This window comes from Paramormyrops kingsleyae, unplaced genomic scaffold (assembly GCF_048594095.1).
Source record: "Paramormyrops kingsleyae isolate MSU_618 unplaced genomic scaffold, PKINGS_0.4 ups29, whole genome shotgun sequence".
Taxonomy (NCBI): Eukaryota; Metazoa; Chordata; class Actinopteri; order Osteoglossiformes; family Mormyridae; genus Paramormyrops; species Paramormyrops kingsleyae.
This window is the reverse complement of record NW_027325967.1, coordinates 1,290,260-1,297,119: the sequence shown is the minus strand read 5'-3', so window position 1 is coordinate 1,297,119 and position 6,860 is coordinate 1,290,260. Positions and strand designations below refer to the sequence as shown.

Below are 6,860 nucleotides of genomic sequence, written 5' to 3'. Positions count from 1 at the left end.
GAGGGGGTCCTGGCTGTGAAAGTTGGGGGGCGGCTGCAGACGATCTCAGAGGCAAACTGCTGTCCACCCAAAAATGCAGGCCCCTCATGTAAGATCACATCCACCCAAATGTTCCAACCCCAGAGGCAAGCTGCTTTCAACTCAACCCCCTGACCCCAGAGGTAAGCTCACTTCCACCCAAAGACCCTGATCACAGAAGTAAGCTGACATTCACCCAAACCCCCAGCCCCCAGAAGGAAGCAGCCATCTATCTAAACGACCTACCCCCAGAGGTAAGTTGACATCCATCCAACTGCCTTGATCCTAGGCGAAAGCTGCCCCGGTACGTCTAGGTGGTGACACTCCATCCTACAGGGTTCACGTGATGCACTTTCCTGAAGCACACAGAGGACACTTCGGGTTTTAGGTAAGTGTGCTTTGTTTTTCTGTGTGTGTGTTTTATTTGGTATGGATTTTATTTAATGGCACGTAAAGATTTTATTGAGCACTGTTTTGGTTGATCACTGTAGCACTTATTCATCAATATTAACATTATTAACATTTATTAGCATTTTATTTGATCTGTTGTGCTGTTTATTGTGCGATTAACCTATTTCATTCCCAAGCTTACTGATTTTATGTGTTTTGGGAAGGTGTATGATGCCGTTTTAGCCCGACCCTTGTGCAGAGTAGGGCTGCACGATATTGGAAAAAAATTACATTGCGATATTTTTTTCCAAACGATATATATTGCGATATTGAGAGCCATCAATCCAGGCTAAAGTCAATAATTACCAATAATTACATATTAATAATTTCACTAATAAGCAAGCTTCATTACAAGTGACAAAAAGGTTACTTAATATTTTATTCCAAAATTCGAACATTTCTGTAAACACAAAAGCAGAACACATTTTTAAATAAAACAGCAGCTTTACACCAACCCCCCTGATTGATTTACAACAATATAACTTAAAATAAATATATTTTTTATAAAACAACTTATAAGCATTTTGGTTCACAATCTTTTAAGTCAACTTTTCTTAGCCAAAGTGCCAAAGTAAAACAGTGTTGGTGTTGGTCATCATAATCATGGCTAAATATATGAAATAAACTAAATGAAATAAAATTTTTATATATTTTGTATTAAATCTTCTAAACAGATTAGAGAACATATTCCTGTAAACAGAAAAGCTGAACACATTTAAACAGCAGCTTTGCAACACCAACCCCCCTGATTGGTTCATAACATAACTTAAATATATATTTTTTTATTTGCTTTGCTAACTCAAGGTTTTTAGCTAAGAATACAAGTCTATCAACTAGAGGTCGACCGATATATCGGGCCGATATTTAGCATTTTTAATGTATCCGCATCGGCCGATATCCGAGTGCACTACGCCGATTTTCAGACAGGCACGTCTGCGGGCAGCCCAGTGTTATTAATATTGTTGCTGTGGAACACGTGACCCATGCTGCCTTGTGCAGGGCCACAGCCAGAAGTTTTTGGAAGAGTCCTGGGATAAAACGGTAAGGCTTAAATTCTGATCTTTCAATGACCTGTTTATTTAAGTAGTTTGCTATGAAATGTTGCTTTAAAAGAAAACGCGAATTACGCTATTGGGAACTGGGGTAATGATAATGAGCCTTCAACCAACTGTAGCTTACAGGTAACATTAAGGATCATTGATTCTAATAGAGTTCGTTTTGTGCGCTTATTGGTGGGCTCACAGACGTTTTTTAATCGTTAAAAATCATTTTAGTTGTTAACATTTTAATTATTACCATATCAGCCCGATGTTATCAGTTATGTTTTTTTTCTTGTGTCGGAGAGTTAATTTCACTCTGTGAGTGTGTGGGGCGGAGCAGGCAGCTCTCAGATACTGCAGCGTGTGTGAGAGTTGCGTTACTCTGCCCTGATCACAGACAGCGCCGTCCTCGGGAAATACAGAGCTGCTAAGAACAATGCATGGCGGAGAAAAGTGTTTGTTCGAAAGCCTGGTTACCATTTACTTGAGCTGATGCTGACAATGGTCCTTCTGTGCAACTTTTTTTCATTTGAGACCGGAGATTCAAACAATTTGTCAGACGTCTAGATAAAAAGTGCATGACTTTGCGCAGTTAGTTTCCTCATTAAACATGTCTGTCCTTTATACGGGCTTATACGTAGACAACGTCACAATCACTAGGGGCTTATGTTGTCCTTGCATACAAGGCTGTGCAATACGACAGTTATTTTATTTTATTTTCCGGGATCACTAGATTCTGATTGTGAATTTGGCTTTAAGCTATCTGTCTGCTAACAACAGAAACAACATGTTAGTGTACACTACTCATCATACCATGATGCACTTAGTGTTTTTTTTTTCTTCAAAATGTATTAGAGTGTAATTGTTTTAATGTGCATGGAATACTGGAATTGTAGAATGAATTGAAGATGAAGGTACTATAATAAAAATTCTAACCTTGCATTTATTCTTCTGTTTTAGTAATTGCTGTCTGATGGCTGAACAAAAATCTAATCCTGTATGGCAGCATTTCACAAAGCCAACACCAGGAAAAGCCAGGTGCAATATCTGCAGCAGACTGGTGAGCTTGGGAGCTGAAGAATGAGTTTGCTGCTAAAGAGATTCTGATGCTGCTATCTTTATTGTTTATAAGTTTAAGTTGTTTATAAGTTGTATTGTGTTTTTGTTATTTAAGTTTATATTTAAATTTACACAAGTCAGTATTCAGTAAATGCTAAGTTGAGAAATTTTGTGTATCGTTTGTTATTATTAATGTGATATTTTATCATGCAAATAGAGGGGAAAACGTCCAATTTTCGGCCAAAAAATATCGGCAGCATATATCGGCCATCGGCTGACCCTGACTCCTAAATATCGTCATCGGCATCGGCTATTGAAAAACCCATATCGGTCGACCTCTACTATCAACCTTTGCAGGCTTGAGACAGGTTCGTTGGCAAGTGACGATGTTGCCACTAGTACTGAAAAGTCTCTCTGACGGCGAGCTTGTCGCAGGAATACACAGGTTTTTGCGGGCAAGTCTGGCGAGATGAGGAAAGCTTAGTTTGTGTACTTTCCACCATGCAAGTGGATCCTCCTCTTTGTCTATTGGAGGTGTTAGCAGGTAAGTGTTTAGCTCTGCTTCCAAAGCATCCTTTAGGGTCAGAGAGGAATCACCCTTTGCTTCAGTTTCTCTCTGTTTAAAGAAGCTTCCCAGTGACTTCTTTGCTTTCTTTGCCTGGGGTGCACTGGTAACGTTGGGCTCCACGTCAGTGCTGCAGCTTGATTTCTCCTGGCATTCCATCATCTGTGATACCACTCTGGCCTTAACTTGGGTCTTCTTGTCTGCACTGATGAAGTCTATCTTGAACCGGGGGTCCAAAAAATATGCCATATCTAGCAGCTTCTGAGTATCATCATCTTCGTATTTCTCATTGAGGTAGTCCAGCATCTTCATCTTTATGTTCTTGGTCAGGTCTGTGTCTTCCTCTCGCATTTCCAGTAGTGAAGTGTTGAAGAGCTGAAGAACTGGCTTTACAAAGGAGACACTGACGTATTCATCGCCTGAAAGTGCATCAGTGAAATCCAGCATTGGGCCCAGTGACTTGCTTACAGACTCCAGCACATCTATATCTTGCCAGGTTGGAATTAGATGCCGCAGCTTCTTGTCTGCAGACAGGACCTGAGTTAAAGCCTGCTGCTGCTCTAATATCCTGCTGATCATCATCTGTCTGGAACCCCATCTTGTTTGGCATTCTGAGATGAGACAATGTGATGGTAGATTGAGTTCCTTCTGGACTTTTGCCAGGGCATCGCTGGCCTTCCAGCTGTGAGAGAAGTGGCTCACCAGCTTCTTGCAGACTCCTGTAGCACGATCATTGCGGCCATCCTTTTTCACTGCATTTTCTAAGCGGAGAAAACAAACAAAACATTGCGAACTTTAATTATTGAAGCACACTGTTTTATTTCAAACAATAAATGAAGAGCTCTTTTCCAAAACGCGATAAACGCCAATAATAATTTCCTTGTTTAAAATGTACTGCAAGATGCAGTTTCTTTCCAAACCCCAATAAGCACCGAACTTAATTTTAGCCTAGTGAACGTTCTCGCAATCCAACGTGGCTGCGCTCCTAACAGATGTTTGTTCATTAGGCTATAATTCCTCAAAATAAGTAAAAAAATCTTATTCTCTCTCTCTCTCTCTCTCTCTCTCTCTCTCTCTCTCTCTAAGTTTTCGGTGCTGATGCAGGACGCGTTCATGTACACGGCCCCTAAAAGCTGTGACAAAGAACCAGCAAAAGTAATGATTAGGAATATGTAAAATATTGCAATGAGACATTTTAATTGTTTATTAATAACTGCGAACATGAAAAATAAAAGACAAAAGACTTTTAAAAAAAGACAACCATCAATTTTTGGGAAAAATGGATGGATTTATAGCGTTTTGAAAAGAAAAAAAATTTACTTTGAATTTTTCAACAACAATATAGTTGTTTGATTTAATAATCATTATTCAACATGTTCAGACTAAGCAAAAAACATTTTAACAGGATAAATTGAATATTCACAAAATGTGTGGGTCTAGGTAAAACAATTAATTTCCCTGAAAACTATTGAAATGGAGTTATCGCATTTTGGAAAAGAGCTCCTCAAATGTGCTCATAAAACTATTTTTTGTTTAAAATTAAATGTTTAGTGTCTATTTTTTCTTACGTTTTAAAGCTCTACGTACACACATGCAACAAATTCATTTTACAAGTTTTGTCAGGTTCAGGACAGGTTATTAAGTAAAACAGCTGAGTAAAAATGTATTTTTATTTTGGATAAAGATCATGGTCATTACTCACCAACTGCAAGATGCAGTCTGTGGCCGAAGCACTGTAGCCTGGTCCACTTGTTCAGATCGGCAGCTTTCACCATGTTCGCTGCATTATCTGTTGTTATACAGACTTGACGTGTCTCATCTAAGCCCCAAGCGGACACCGCTTCTCTCAGGGCCTCTGCGACATTCTCGGCTGTATGACTTTCCGGGAAAAATGCCGTCTGCAAACAGCGACTTTTTAGCTCGAAGTCCTCTGCGATGAAATGGACCGTCAGACTCATGTAGGGCTCCGTTGTCCTGCTGGACCACAAGTCTGTTGTAGTTGCATAGTATTCCACGTGCGACAGTTCTGCTTCAATCTTAGATTTGCATTTTTCATACAGCTCTTTTATCGCAACTTGGGAAAAATATGTGCGGGATGGTATAACATACCGCCTGTCAAGCGTTCGGATCATTTTCTTAAATCCCTCTTTGGCGACGGTATTTAATGGCAACATATCTTTAGCGATATGAAACGTTATTGCGTCTGTTATTTCTTTCTGTCATTGAGAGCCTTTCTGGTAAGGTGTCACACTGGCAAAGGCATCACAAACATTTGTTTGTTTTGGTTGACATCCAGATTTGGCTTTGTATTCGTTGTAAAGAGCTTTGTGGTGCCGTTTTAAGTGATCAGACAAATTGGTGGTGTTTCCATGTTTTGTGGCCACAACTTTATGACACTCCATGCAAAGTACCTCTTTTTGGTCAACATCCTCCTTTTTGTAGCCGAAATAGTCCCAAATAGATGATTTCGACTTTCTTTTTGGTACGAAATCATTTTTTTGCGGCGGATCCTCTTCGTCGCGCATTTTTAGCAGTGAATGTTGGCTGTGAGCGGTGAGCAGCGACACAGCGAACCAATCACTGTGCAGGCACGCGGAACGTGCATGTCACCCCAGCAACAAGCCATACAACAAACTCGTGTTTACTGTGTGCTACCGTTCTCTTAATACACAATGGGCTTCTACCCTTCACATCGTATGTTCCGGCGATGTGACCATCGCTCACGCGCACATCGCGATGTCGATGTCAAAACAGAATATCGTTCAGCCCTAGTGCAGAGCTTGGAAGTCTGCGGATGTGTTCCTTTTTAACCCTCTGGAGTCTTGGGGTAGGGGACACACTTTCACTAACTGGGGCATGCTCACACATTTCATTCAATATCATAAACTTAATTCCTGGCAAATAAATTATTTCTTATATATTTGGTTTGGTAACAAACTCATCTTAATCTTAGTGTACTTTAGATTTATGTGAAGTTTGTAATTTGACATTCAAAGTATAGACATTGCAAAATGCACTTTGGAACACTCTGTGGGTGTTTGTTTAATATTATCTTTGAAAGTCTTATTGTACTGTGTTGGCATGATTTGCATAGTGTGGGAATGTTTCAGCCTTATAGATTGTGATTATGTGTTAATGTAAGTAGTACAAGCATAATATTTATTATTCATGTATTTGAGCTGATTTACATTTTGTTTTGGTATGAAAAGGTTATTTTGATACGTCCCCCATGGAGGGGACCACATATTAAACGGATTTTTGGAACAGGGAGCCGGAAGTGGGGCTTGCCCCATCTGCTCCAGGCATCGACCCGGTATTGCAGTGCTTCCGGGAACGGTGCACCTCTACTGCCCCCTGTTGTTGAAAGGCAGAACTGACTGACTGAATGGGTGACTAATAGACTGAGTGCCTCTGGATGGCCAACTAATTAGCCGCATGTGGTGTGAGGGAGGGGCCCTGTCCGTGCGCGGCCCCAATTTCCCGCCTTTTTTCTTTTTTTTTAAAGTAAGGTGACACGCTGTCGTTTGTGCGGTGGGCAGCTGTGCTGAGGTAAGGCATGACTTCATCTTTGCCTTTTGAATTTTCCCTCATGTTTGTTTAAATGATTGCTGTTTTTTGAGAGGACAGGAGGACAGGGAGGACGCCGGTGGCTGCGACGCCCCTGGGCATTCTACTCTGCGCGGGGGCGTCACGGAGGCCCGGCTAACGGCGACCCGCTAAGCGGCAGC

At 40.8% G+C, this 6,860-nt stretch overlaps 1 long non-coding RNA gene and 1 pseudogene across 1 annotated transcript; both read left to right on the top strand.

The window, feature by feature from the left end:
- Nucleotides 1-347: 347 nt before the first annotated feature.
- LOC140584020 (uncharacterized) lies at nt 348-2,734 on the top strand. Its single transcript, XR_011986072.1, has 2 exons — nt 348-1,509; nt 2,469-2,734. It is a non-coding gene; the product is annotated as an uncharacterized lncRNA (long non-coding RNA).
- A 3,512-nt stretch (nt 2,735-6,246) lies between these two features.
- LOC140584034 (U2 spliceosomal RNA) lies at nt 6,247-6,479 on the top strand (annotated as a pseudogene).
- Nucleotides 6,480-6,860: the final 381 nt, after the last annotated feature.